We start from the raw sequence: 13,421 nt of genomic DNA, 5'->3' as shown, positions 1-13,421 counted from the left end.
GAATTTATGGGAAATTTTACCATATTTAGTCTCTTTTATGATCGCAGAGACTTGTGGGATAAAGAGATCAAACCGAGTGTCTTTTGCATTTCCTTAGCCGGCAAAATTCGATGGAAATCTTAGTGGCGCTTGTGTTAATATAACAGCTAGAGCACGTTTATAGGAATATTTGACTTTGATGTCCCTGCAAGATGTCGATGGGAACTCATCCAACTCGTTAACTACCGCGAAAAGGATTAAGGAGGAGTTGAGGTAGGCTGTGATACATATGTAAAGGATAGCTTTTCAGTTTTGGCTATCGCCGAGCTTAATCTGCAGCTGGTTTTGTTACAGAGACTTAAATAAATCTATCTCTTCGATCACAGTCTTCCTCAGGAAGGCAGTGCTCTGGAAATATTTGAATCACAGCTTATCTGGTTTAATTGTGGCCGTTTCTCGAATCTGCACATCTGTGAAATTATTATGCAAGACGGTATTTTCCAAATCTCGAAATCATAATTGATTTCACAGGAGGTTCCCTGTGTTATTTATACTTAAGGCTAGGAAATATTGGAAACGATTTTCTTGAATTGCTGTCTAAATTTGTTTCCGAATTGATTACTATTCGTGCGATAGAGAACACCTAAGACATCGAATTCCTTTCTCGTGATTTTATTAACTCTAGTCTGTAAACTCCCGTTAGGTCGATTAAATTCATACGTCGAGGCTTTCACTGGATTAACAGGATAAAATTCTTTGCTTTTAGACAAACAAAAAATGAAAAGGACAAAAACAAAAATTAAAAAAAAAAAAGATCAACACATGTAGATAAGGAATTATTTTACAGTCAGAATGTCACAAGAAACTTCCAGTAATTCAGGCGATAGTTAGGTGAGACACGGAGAAATTACATGCCAATGCATGGGCTGTTGGAGCGTTTTACTTACCTTGGATGGATAATTGTTTCTGTGGCTTTGTGTAACACATACTTGTGAGTGGCTGCTACCCTTCCCTTTCTTCCTGAGGCAAGTGTTTTGTGTCAGTTTACTTGGTCTTCAGCTGTTTTATTGGTAGGATGTTGTAGAGGTGGATGTCACTCATTTGGTTCTCACAGTCACTTGCTGCATCTGGTAGCCTGGAATTACGTTTCCTTAAATTTACTTTTCTATTGCCTTAATTATAAGTAGTGTTCATCAGTGTGAAGTTCCTTCTCTTATCCTTAAAATAATTATTCATTAGTTCATATGTATGATTTTCATTTATTGATAGTCATTTACAAACCAAAGTGTTAGGCAACCAGCATACTGCTTTAAACATAGGAACACTTAGATCCTGAGATCCAAATCCCTGAACAATTGCTTTGATTCTCTGGCTGAATAATTATATAAAATACACAAGAAACTATAATAAATTATATAAACAAAACAAAAATTTCTTACAAAACAAATCCACATTGCTGACTCATAATACGTGTATGTAACTGTCAAAAAGGTGTTGTAAATTGTCCATAGCATCTTAGTGATTTTGTTATTGTATTGCAATGGTGTAAGGCTAACAAAAAATTGTAGAATCTTTAATAATGTCATTGTCATTCCATAAAACATCAAACCTAAACCTAAAAATGAGCTTATTGAAGTGAATTTATAAGTGCAAAGGTTGGTGCAGGCGAGTTGGTACCAGGACAGGGCTTGATACTAATGGTAGCCCACTAGCCACAGACTACAGTAGAAATTCAGTTTTGAAAAGTGGTTTTTGATTTTCACATGCCAGTTTGGCAGTAAACAAACTGAAATTATCAAAACATCTAAGATGTCACTAGTCACTTGGCTAGTAAGTTGAAAAGTTAGTGTCAAAAATGCAAGCCCTGCCAGGGAGAAATGTTTGGATACCATAAACCTTCCCACCCCTTAAATCTAGAATGATTCAAAAGAAAATTCTCTCTGACCTATTGTCAGAAGTATAATTTATGTACACTATACCTCCTGATGCATTTTGGTCTCTTTTCTGTTGGTAGTAATCCAAGGAATCTTCGTGGAAAGATCAATCCTTTCAATGGGAAGCTATTCTCAGACAAATATTTTGACATTCTCAAGAAGAGAATCCAGCTAGTAGTATGGGAGTACAGAGAAAAATTCATGGAAACCAGAAGGAAAAACAAGCTTTTGTTCTTGTTGGCGAGACTGGATCTGGTAAAACAACACAGGTAATAGTTACATGTAGTATTTATTTGCTTTGACAAAGGGCAAGCATTTTGCATTATCAACCAATGTAATAACACTAAATTATCTTAGTAGTTTATTAGAAGTTGGGTTAAATTGTACTCCTTATCAGATGAGCTGTGGTTGGGGAAATTTGAGGAATTAGAGACTGTAAATATTTGGAAGAATTCAGGCTTCAGTTGGGCATAATGGATGCCTACTACATGTAGATACTAGTTACTGTTGGTACAAATTCCAGCTGAGCTACTGTGTGAAGCTAATTAAGGGAAGTGAGGTACATTTTAACAGATATTTTTTCCTTGTTCCTTGTAAATAATTATAGTAGGGTCTCAATTGTTGTTTGCTGTAAACTAAGTCTTTACCATGCATGCAAACAAAGTAAGTCTGTTCAGGTTTTTGGATTGAAGAGCACTCAATCACCATTTCCTCTCAGGCAAATTTGTTTTTTTTTTTTTTTATTATTATTATTCTATACAGTTCCACTCTGTCTTTGCAGGGCTCAACACTAACTTTTCAACTTACTAGCCAAGTGGCTGGTGACATCTTAGATGTTACGACAATGTCAGTTCGTTCATTTGCCAAACTGGCTAGTGAAAACCGAAAACCACCACCCAAAACTGCCTTGGCAGTGTAACAGACACTTTATTTTAATACTATGAAATGGTAATCATTAGGATCAACTTGTTTCTCACAATTACAGGCAGATAATACACCCAAGACTAAGTATTCCTAGTCTGCGTATTGTCTTGTATGTTGCATTGTTTTGCATTACTGTAAGTGCAGTTTGTAGTGAAAAAAGAAAAACAATTTTGACAAACTCTTTTACTTTTGTAGATTCCACAGTGGTGTCTTGAAACTCGCAATGACAAACGCAAGTGTGTGGCTTGTACGCAGCCCAGGAGGGTTGCTGCCATGAGTGTTGCTCAGTGTGTAGCTGACGAATTGGATGTCACCATAGGTCAGGAGGTTGGGTACACAATCCGATTTGAAGATTGCACTAGTCCTCGCACTGTATTGAAGTAAGGAAGACAAAGTCAATTTCATCCTTAACTCTGTAACTTCCAAGATCTGATTGTTGATTCTTACCTCTAGCTGCTTAATATTTCCTTGTTACCATATTTATTCACTTATAAGTGCAACATTTTTGACGAGAAAATATGCTTGTTTGATCAAAATCTGCTCAAAACTTGGGGTGCATCTTATAACCAAGTATTTTCGCGCAACAAAATCTTAAGATCACAATTTTTAGTAGAACTTATAGCTACAAAAATGTGAGAAGAACACTAATTGTTGGTCATTAAATTTTTTAGATCTGGTGGTTATAAAAAGAACTACATGTAGGGTGGCTCTGAAAAGAGCTGTTGTGGTGGTTGTGAAAGAACTGTTTCTTATACGGCCTCCGTCAGATGACCACGAAACTAATTGCATCCAAGCAGGGCTTTTTGTTCTGATATATAGCAAAGATTGCATGTAATCCAATCCTTTATTCCTATGAATTAAAAAGGAATACTTCTTTTAGAATAACTTCAAAAGATTAACAACAAAGGCAAACTTTTACTGCAAAAGCAAACAAATGGAAATTTGCGTACGTTCTTAACAGGACATGCTCAGTAACATGATATCCATGAGTACAAAACAATCGTTTGAACAACGTTTCAAATTCCTCAAATCGTGTTTGTGTCGCTCGCTCGAAAAGTTCCTTCTCTGAATGAACAATGTAGAGATAACACTTACCCTTTTCGTCTATCCAGCCTTTTTTGTGCACTGAAACTTGCATCCTCTGTGGCGTGTTGATATTCAGTTGTCAAACTGGGAGTTTTTTGCCATTTGCTTTCACTGCCAAAGCAACCGTGAAACTTTTTCAGATCCATCACACCTTTTGTTAACTCTCAACCTTTTGGTGCATCTTGTAACCAAGTATTTTCACAAAACTTTCCATTTGGGAACTTGGCTTGACTAAGTTGCCAAGTTTGGGGTGCGTCTTATAACCGAGTGCATCTTATAACTGAATAAATACAGCAGTTAAGTATTTAGGAGAATTTGGTTAGGTCAAAATGAAAATCACTAGTGGGAGATAGAGCGTTAAAAAAACAGGAAGGAAGGAAGAGGGTGTGAGAAAATGCAATTTTAAGGTTTAAGTTTGGCCTTTAGCTCTGTCTCAGATGTCTGAAGAAATGAGATAATCATTCCTGACTGTAATTTAAAGCTCATTTTAATTTGTTTCCAGGTACATGGCAGATGGTATGTTGTTGCGTGAGGCTATGACTGATCCTCTACTGGATTGTTATGCAGTCATTCTTCTTGATGAGGCTCACGAGAGAACTCTTGCCACTGATATTCTCATGGTTCTACTGAAAGAGGTACAGTGTGTGCATGCATCTGGAGACTTCATATTCTTCTTACAAGAACTATAGACAACAAAACTGTTGACACATTGACCTATTGAACTTACCTGTTACTTCATTGTCAATCTCTTTTGTCCTAACTGTAAGTTACGTGGTAATCGCTTTCCCCCAAATCATTTTTCATCATCGGAGCTCAATACTAATGGTAGCCCACCAGCTACAGACTTGTAGAAATTCAGTTTTGGCTAGTAGTTTTTTATTTCCACCTGCCAGTTTAACTGGTAAACAAGCTGAAGTTGTCATAAAATCAAAGATGTCACTAGCAACTTGGCTAGTAAGTTGAAAAGTTGGTGTCAAGCCCTGATCTTGCTATTGTCAGTGATATTTTTGCTGCAAATAGGCAACTTTGAATTAGGGAAGGGGTGCTTTCAGTGATTTGCAGTGTGGTACAGATAGTGGTGTTACTTTACACATAAGAGAACTGTTTAAACACAAGGGGTCGGTTATTTGTACAAGGTCCAACCAAAAACATGGTTTTAGTCAATCAAGTGGGCCTTAGCTTTCCCTTCAAATGGATCAAGTTAACTAAATACATGTAAGTGCTATTGCCACTGTCAGCTTTTGACCCTCTTGACACTGTTCGCAAAAATACATGTTCAGACAAATAGGTAATTAATTTTGGTGATATAAACTAAGTTGAAATGTAAATTGGCCACCGTAAAGAGTTAGAAAACTGATGTTTCAAGGGTTAGCCCTTCGTCATTCACTCTGGCAAAGGGCTAACACTTGAAATGTCAGCAATTTAACTCTTTGCGGTGGCCAATTTACATTTCAACTTAGTTGATATTACCAAATTACCTTGTTACCCCCACCAATGCGGCACCACAGTTTCTTTAGTTTGGTGCGAAATTGAAGATAATGTAGATTGCAGTTTTGTTCAACAACGGCTAAAATTTGTTTAAATAATCAGATGGTTGTGCCTTGTAATAATGATGCTGATTGTACACGTGCAGGTGACAATGCATTGGTCCGCTGTTACACCTGTAACTTACAGGAGTTGTATAAAATGCGTTTGTTTTCCACAGGTTGTGAGACAGAGGCATGACCTTAAGATCATAATCATGAGTGCCACCTTAGATGCAGGGAAATTTCAGGAATATTTTGATGAATGTCCCCTCATGACAATCCCTGGACGAACACATCCTGTAGAGATCTTTTACACTCCTGAACCTGAACGAGACTACTTGGAGGCAGCCATTAGAACAGTGGTACAGATTCACATGTGTGAGGAAGTGGAGGGTGACATTTTGTTGTTTCTTACTGGGCAAGAGGTGTGTGTTCAAAGTTCTTGATGCACTGTTGAGTTTAAATTGGCATGTTTTGTTTAATCCTTAAACACCCTTTCACTCCCAAGATATTATTGGTAACCTCTCTACTGTCTGTCATACAATTCTTATGATGTTAATTGGGAGAATTTGGTATCTGATCAATTACTGTAATTTCCAACCATTTACCAGCATGGCCAATTGCATACAGTGAAAAAAAAAGTCAACAGATTACCCGCACTGGTGGATAACCCACACCTTAAAAGCTCAGGAAATTTGTACAAAACTGCTATAGAATTCACATGGTTGCATACTTGACAGAATGCAAATTCATGGCCACATTTTGTGTGAACGATCATTCAGCGCCATGTTGATTTGTTGATTTGTTTTCTCAAAAAAATCGATATCTCCGTTTCTACTGGGCTTAACAAGTCCCTAAAGAGTGATAAGCATCTAATTTTCCCAACAACGTCACCCCTGAATCAAATATTTAAGGTGACGCGAATATTTAAAATGACCACAACTTAGAAAGCTCTTGATTGTTCAGAAAAATTCTCCATGTCAGCACCTTAGGAAATGTATAAGAGAAAAACAATGCCGATGTAAGAATGTAGTGGGTTAAAGGTGCTCAAATTTCAACATCTAAACTGCATTTACTTTAAAAAATTCTTTGATTAGAATGACTGCAGAGTTGATTAACATGAGGCCTGAAATTAACAAAAAAATCTTTTATCAGCTTTTGGTGTGTAATTGACAAAAGTGGTGCGAGTAGATGACTTTTAGTTGCCGCTTTTTTAAACAAGAACTTAAAGTGCACCTAACCCTTAAAATTTTTTTTTGTTTCAAAAAATCTTCATGCTTTGGTGAGTATCTCTTCAAAAAAAATTTTGGATTTGGTCAAATCCTTGAATTTTTGTGCCCTGTTGAAGTACAGAAAATCGCATTAAAATCATCGCCATTTTGACTCACGACTGCGTTTCAAGGATCAAGAGTCTGGCGACTAATATGACGTCACTTCGAGAACCCAACAATCTGTATTTCGCGCCATTTTGCACAGTTTACTGGATATGTTTGGAAGGTTAGATTGATATTGGTCGCAAATATGCAGCAGAATGAATCTAGTGCTAGAATGGCTTTCACAGGTTGACGACTGGCGGAGAATTCCTTGAGCGTCTTCTCGAAGTGACGTCACAAGTCTACTCTGCCCAGATCCCCTTTTACGTGGTCGTGGTCCATTCGGACCTCGACTTAACAGGGCATAAAAAAATGAGGATTTAACCAAATTCAACATTTTTTGTGAAGAAATACTCACCAAAGCAGGAAGATTTGAAGGACCATTCATTCCTGAATGACATTGTGCAACAAATACGAGTATTGTATTAATTTTTTGCAGTTTGTATAATATTTTAAACAAAGTTAAACTAAGTTAAAAGTAGCCTTTCAACATTATACTTTATTCTCTCCATTCAGGAAATTGAAGAAGCATGTAAGACACTGAAGAAGGAAATTGATAACCTGGGACCTGAAGTAGGCGAGCTCCGCTGCATCCCTCTGTATTCAACTCTTCCTCCACAGCAGCAGCAGCGCATCTTTGACGCTCCTCCAGCAAAATGCCCTAATGGTGCCATTGGCCGCAAGTGTGTGGTGTCCACCAACATTGCTGAAACATCTCTTACCATTGATGGTGTGGTGTTTGTTATAGATCCTGGATTTTCCAAGCAGAAGGTCTGTCTTACTTCAGTATTTGATCACTGTCTACTTTTCGCAAAGTATTTTACCGTTTTTCTTGTCTCTTAACAAGCATGGGACAAAGTAAACGTTCTGAGTTTCCTTAAGGAATCCAACCCCAGACCATTGGATTCAGTGTGCAGGTTCAATCCTCATGGGGTCTCAGAACTTTTTCTGTGTCCCATGTTTGTGACAAGATCAAAAAATATATTATAATAATATAATAATAATAATAATAATAATAGTAATAATGATAATAATAATAATAATAATAATAATAATAATAATAACAACTTTATTTATCCTGGTAGAAAAAAACCGGTCAGTCAGTCAACAAAGGTTGATGGACTGGTAATAATTGGTGACCAGCCATATATGAGTATATAAGAATAATAACATGAAAAACTATGGCCTACAATAATGGCAAAAATCCTAATGATGAACTAAGCATTGATCTTACAAATATGATCAGCCTTATCCTTAATCATTAAGTAGGTAAAAGTTATGACCTTAAACTTACACTTAAACTGACCTTAAACTTAAACTTACCTGCTTTCTCTTACAAAGCTCAAAAATCTACATCTTTCTAATTCTGCATATATTTTATTGTTCCTTATTAAGGTTTACTGAGTGTAAAGTCATTTTGTCTTTGGCTTGTCTATAATAGGTGTACAATCCCCATTTCCCTGTAGAGTCACTGTTAGTTTCTGCTATATCAAAAGCCAGTTCACAGCAGAGAGCTGGCTGTGCTGGTCGCACACGTCTTGGCAAGTGTTTCAGATTGTATGCAGAGAAAGCTTATAAACTGAAACTGAAATGCAAGACAATACCTACCCTGAAATCCTGAGGTCCAACCTTGGTACTGTGGTACTGTGGGCATTGACGACTTGGTGCATTTTGACTTCATGGATCATCCTGGTAGGTTCAGTGCTTGTGAGCGAGCTGGTAAATGTGTAGTAGCCCTTGATTTGTGGTGATTCCCAGAAGTGTCATTTCCTAAGGAATAGCTCAAAGTCTTGTAAGTAAAAGGTTGCATACAAACCAAACAAAGAAAGCTAAGATTTCATTCTTTTTTTGTCAGTTTGATAGAACCAGAAACTTTGATGAGAGCACTTGAACTGCTGAACCATCTTGGTGCCCCTGATGACAATGGAGAGCTCACATCACTGGGCTCCATGATGGCAGAGTTTCCACTCAACCCTCAACTTGCTAACTGGAGATTGAGATTGCCAGTTGTGACCATAACTGCTCGAATGAAATTCTCTCTGTCACTGCCATGTTATCAGGTATACAGATATCAAGTCAACCTGTTGATTTACTTAAAAATACTTTTTGATAAACTGTTATCATTACAATTTATTAGTGATCCTGCCTCTGTCTGTTAGTTCCTCAGGTGTTTATGAGACCAAATGAAGCTAAGAAGGCAGCTGATGAAGCTAAGATGAAGTTTGCTCACAGTGATGGAGATCACCTGACCTTACTCAATGTTTACCATGCATACAAACAAAGTGAGTTTGACTTGTAACCTGTACTTATATTGTATGCCAAGCTTTCTGATGTTATTATGTGTACATTGTTAACTTAAAAAAACCACCTACTAATCTTGTCCTCTTAGTCCTTTTTGTACATTATGGAACCTTGTTTTTTTTTCTCCTTGGGGAAGATTTCAATTTAAACGTTTCATTGCCAAGATCTCATTTATAATTCTTCTCACTGTCTGCCACACAATTCTTGTAATGTTAGTTTGGAGAATTTGGTATTGAATCAACTCATTGGATTCTCTATTCTCATCACTTGTCTGCTTGTTATTGTATTGAAGTTGTAAGCTGAGAAATTCTGTCTTAGTCACTCGTGGGAGTCAAAGGATTAAACTTATTTGCAGATAATCTGACAATTCAGGTTCATGAGTAACATTGCATTTACCAGTATAATGTAACTCTTTGTTTGAGTTCTAGTGCAGAAGTTGGAGCAGTTTTCTTTCTGCAGTCTCCAGGGATTTTGTGGTAGTTTTAGACAAGATTAGCCAAAATGTCTTCTTATCCTTCTGCTGATCTAATCAGGGATTACAAGGACCAAGAAAGGGAACTCACTTTTGGTTGTGAGATTTGCCAGCCTTGGAAAGGGTACTTTGCTATTTGTAGGCTAGCTTGACACAGTCAAAGCCCAAAGATGTCCCAGGCTATTTCAAACAAAACTTTTTTATCCTTATTTTTAGACCATGAAGATACACAGTGGTGTTATGATAATTTTATCCAACATCGTTCTCTCAAATCGGCTGATAATGTGAGACAGCAACTTACCAGGATCATGGACAGGTTCAACTTTGCATGACATAGCACTGACTTCAACAGATTCATGTGTGTTTGAAAATTACATCAGCAATTTGGACAGAGTAAAATTATGTTTGGCCACAAGCAGGTTCTCTTTTGATGCTGCCAACTCGTGTACAAGTACTTTGAGTACAGAATGTCCTACCAAAATGAAGAGTGGTGAGAAATGGCATTTGTTCCCCAAACTAATGCAGTGATCTAATTTGAAGTACTTCAGACACTGACCATTAAATCTGTAAATCCTACCTACCCACCCACCCATCCCTCCCATGTTACTGTTCTGATGAGTAGGTGGCTCATTTGGAGAGGTCTGGACACTACCTGACTGTCAAAGACAAGCAGGTGAGACATTACCTACCTATTCCCTTTACTTACAGCACAAAATTTCTGTATCTATAGGTTATATAGTAATAGCACAACGTTGATTAAGCCCTGTTTTCATAATTATGCTGGGAAAATCCAAGCCAATCAGCAATTTCACTGTTTCCCAACTGTCCCAGATTTTGGTAATATAGTTATTAGGAGATTGATGGATGTCTTTGCCAGATTCTTGGGTATGCCATTTTTCTTTGTGATGGAGGGGGGGGGGGGGGTACTGAAGCTAAGCAACTAGAGGACTGGTAACAAGCTAAACTACTGACATCACTGACAGCAAAAAAAGAACTTGTCATTGTGTAGGATCACCGAAGCATTATACTGAGAGCAGATAACTCCATGGGAAGGAACCCTCCAAATGTGTGGCTTCATAGCTCAGTTGTCAGTAGGGCCAAATAGTACCTGGGAGCCATGGGATTAAATCCCATCAGTCTGAGGTTTTTCCAGGCTTCTTTTCAGCAATTCTTAAAACTCCAATACAACTGCAAGGATTATACCCTTGCTTGATTTTTATCTGCAGGTCAATTGAAATTTACTTCACTATAATTATTATTTTATCAACCATTAGGTTGTACAACTGCATCTATCAACTTGTTTGGATCACAAGCTTGAGTGAGTGTAGTACAATGAGTTTGTTTTGACCACCAAGAGCTACATTCGGACCTGTACAGACAGAAAGGTTGACCAGTAAGGTTAGTGGTACTCAGGGTTTCTTGAGTGTATTGTTTTGGGGTGTTTACACAATGACCCTTTGTGACTGATCTGTGAAATGTTGTCACGAGTGCAACAAAAACAAATTCAACTGAATCTTGGTCAACTGTGATCTCCAGCAATTGATGATGTTATCTTTGTTTTCATCAAGACCTACTAGGAGGATCTAGTTTCTTTTTTGCCCAATTTTTAGGTCAGGTGTCATTTTTGCATAAGGTACAAGACCTGTTACAACAGTATCAAGCAAGATGACTAATCACGCATCAAGCTTTTTTTTATGGTGGCTCACTTATTGCACCATGAAGAAAACCTTCTGCTGTGGTGTCAGTCTGTTTAACAATTAGATTCCATGTCGCCATGTATCTGTTCTGTTATACGTGACAGATGAAGTCAAAATAGTGGTACGAACAAAGAGAGGAGCACTTGGCACCGCTGAGTGTAACTGAATGTTCTTACCACAATCTCACATCTTCTGTGATCTATGATTGAAAAGTCACACTGCAACATGAATTCTGTCTGTTTTGTATAATAATGAAGTAAAAAACTTTCAATTATGCTGTGGTGAATGTGTCTGCCCTCCAATAGACCAATCATAGTTCAGCTTACTACATGAACAACAAGATGTAGCATTATTGCAGTAGGCTTGACACAGGAGTGCATTAGAACAGTGGATAGAATCAATTAAGCCTAGAATGCGTAAGAGACCTTTTGGAAACCTCAGGGGAACCAATGAACCTCTTAAATGACTGTTGTAAGACATTTTAAGAAAGCTTCCTGGTTGATTTTTGTACAGGTTGGTGAAGATTGCACCCCAGCACTATGACCGTGTGTGAAGCCAAGCGTGTCATGGAAAGGATTATGGAGAGGTTACAGAAGAACAGATAAAACTTCAAATGAACTGTGGACAACCTCATTAAAAAAATAATAATAATAAAACATGCGAAAGAAAGAACTTGTAAAAAGCCTTATTGCTAAGAAAATCATGCCATCATCTGCATTTGGTTCTTTCTAACTTGAAAGTAAAACTAGATATGCTTCTGTTTTTCCTCTGTTTGCTTCCTGAGATCTTTCCTCAGAAGTTTTTTCAGCTAACGACATAGAAACAGTAACATTCAGGCAAAGACTCAGGCCATCCAAGCCTGTTAAACAGTTTGCAGCTCCAAATAAAAGCTGCTCCTTGAATCCTTTAGTTGCTGATTTGTAACTTGTTGCTGTAGATAGCTTTCAATCGCTTTCAATGTCTTTGTACTGTTAACTTTGAAACTCCAGAAACTGATTTAACTTCTCCCCTTGAGCTGCTTTAAATATTCTTGTAAATCAGCAAAGTGATTTCACCCATTAGTTAAGTTATTCCCTTTACTTGTTTTCTGATAGTAGTGGAGATAATGTTGCAAGAAGAAGTTGCATGTTCATTACCTCTTGGCATTCATGGGTGAAGTAATCAGCATGCATCTCAGTTCTACAAACTTGATTTGCTTCTACAGGCTTGATTTGCAGGTCAGGGATCTTGAACGGAACCTTTCCCACTCCCTGTTAGATGAAACAATTGAAAGATTGCTTAATAAAATCCAAGGAACACACTTTCATTGTGTTGTTATTAAAAGGAAGACCTTTGGGAAAACTGCAGATATCTTGAAGTAATTCAAGCAGCTCACGGTTATTGATCTTCCTCAATGCTTTGCGCCACATATTTTGCCTGACATTGAACATTGGGTTCTTCAAAAACTGCGTACACTTTCCAACTTTTATTCTTCATTGCATCTGCTGTCGTTTTATCAATAGCAATGAGCTGTAAAATAAAACCATTACAAGGTTAATAGTTGAAACTTCCTTGTTGACACCATTTGGTTACTGGGGGGCAGGAGAGAATGTGAATAGCAATAAATGAAAAAATAATTACTTTCACTGTATCCTCTCCTTTAATGCCAGAAAGATTATCTTAAGTGAAGTTTACTCCTGATGGACTGAAAAATACGGCACACGATGGAACACCCTGAAATGAAATAGTTGCAAGTTTCAGAATGTTCTGGAAAAGCAAACAGAAAAAGTCTATGTTCCATCTCCCTCGACTATGAATTTTTTCATTTAAGGTTACCGTGCACCTTCAGGGGTGTCTCGCGTGCAAGCGATGCATGTAGCGCGTGCGGTTTAAACTACAGATATCTAAACCCCTACATTAAATTAAAGCTTATAGGACTGGCTATCAGACTATACCAAAAATTTTGAAAAAAAATGTATTGTCGAATTTTTCACGACTTCTAAATGCGAGCGCCCGAATCACTTTTTAAGAGCTACAAGTCAAAGGGAATTTGTTTCATTGCTCTCAAATTTTGACAGTAGCTAGTTTTACATATAAACAACAAAACGTGTCTCTGAATATTTTATTTCTAAATACTTTTTTCTTCAAGA

The 13,421-nt window shown here is 37.4% G+C and overlaps 1 pseudogene across 1 annotated transcript; it reads left to right on the top strand.

Annotated features, from left to right (window-relative positions):
- Positions 1–50: 50 nt before the first annotated feature.
- Positions 51–12,829, top strand: LOC148742850 (putative pre-mRNA-splicing factor ATP-dependent RNA helicase PRP1; annotated as a pseudogene). The gene is made up of 13 exons (XR_015996679.1): positions 51–252; positions 1,994–2,182; positions 3,033–3,217; positions 4,426–4,558; positions 5,629–5,874; positions 7,339–7,593; positions 8,264–8,514; positions 8,686–8,882; positions 8,982–9,104; positions 9,812–10,014; positions 10,218–10,268; positions 10,870–10,988; positions 11,806–12,829. The product of XR_015996679.1 is annotated as a putative pre-mRNA-splicing factor ATP-dependent RNA helicase PRP1 (transcript).
- Positions 12,830–13,421: the final 592 nt, after the last annotated feature.

The sequence above is a fragment of the Stylophora pistillata genome, chromosome 1 (assembly GCF_964205215.1).
Source record: "Stylophora pistillata chromosome 1, jaStyPist1.2, whole genome shotgun sequence".
Classification (NCBI taxonomy): Eukaryota; Metazoa; Cnidaria; class Anthozoa; order Scleractinia; family Pocilloporidae; genus Stylophora; species Stylophora pistillata.
This window is presented reverse-complemented; position numbering and strand designations above follow the sequence as displayed.